Source organism: Nannospalax galili, unplaced genomic scaffold (assembly GCF_000622305.1).
Source record: "Nannospalax galili isolate Female #2095 unplaced genomic scaffold, S.galili_v1.0 C47950222, whole genome shotgun sequence".
Classification (NCBI taxonomy): Eukaryota; Metazoa; Chordata; class Mammalia; order Rodentia; family Spalacidae; genus Nannospalax; species Nannospalax galili.
Window position 1 is genome coordinate 1 of NW_008457708.1, and position 673 is coordinate 673.

Genomic DNA, 673 nt, shown 5'->3' on the forward strand with positions numbered 1-673 from the left:
GGGAGTGTAGTCTGGAAAACCCCCTGTGACTACGAAGAAGCTGTTTGTTTGTGGAATTAAAGAAGACACTGAAGAATGTCACCTTAGAAATTATTTTGAAGAATATGGAAAAAATCATACCACTGAAATAATCACCAATAGACAGTCTAGAAAGAAAAGAGGCTTTGCTTTGTTACTTTTGATGACCATGATCCTGTGGAAAAATATCCTACCATCAGTGGTCATAGTGCAGAAGTAAGAAAGGCCTTGTCTAGACAAGAAATGGAGGAAGTAGGAAGGTCTAAGAGAGGAAGAGGCCAGAACTTCGGTTTGGGGGATTTGCCCTGTGGCACTGGAAATTTTGAACCAGGACCAGGAAGTAACTTTAGGGAGTGTTCTGTTGGATACTGAAGTGGTTGTGGATTTGGGGATAGCTGGAATGGGTATGGAGGAAGACCTGGAGGTGGAAATTTTGGAGGTAGCACCAGTTATGGAGGAGGAAGAGAAGGATAAGGTGGTGGAGGACCTGGATATGGCAACCAGGATGTGGGCTACAGAGTTGGTTATGACAACTATGGAGGAGGAAATGATAGAAGTGGAAATTATAACCAATGACATTCCAACTACAATCCAATGAAAAGTGGAAGCTTTGGTGGTAATCAGGAACATTAAGGGACCATATGGTGAGGAGGCT

The 673-nt window shown here is 42.9% G+C and overlaps 1 pseudogene; it reads left to right on the forward strand.

Moving 5' to 3' along the window:
* Window positions 1-10: 10 nt before the first annotated feature.
* LOC108490380 lies at window positions 11-662 on the forward strand (annotated as a pseudogene).
* The last annotated feature ends 11 nt before the right edge of the window (window positions 663-673 follow it).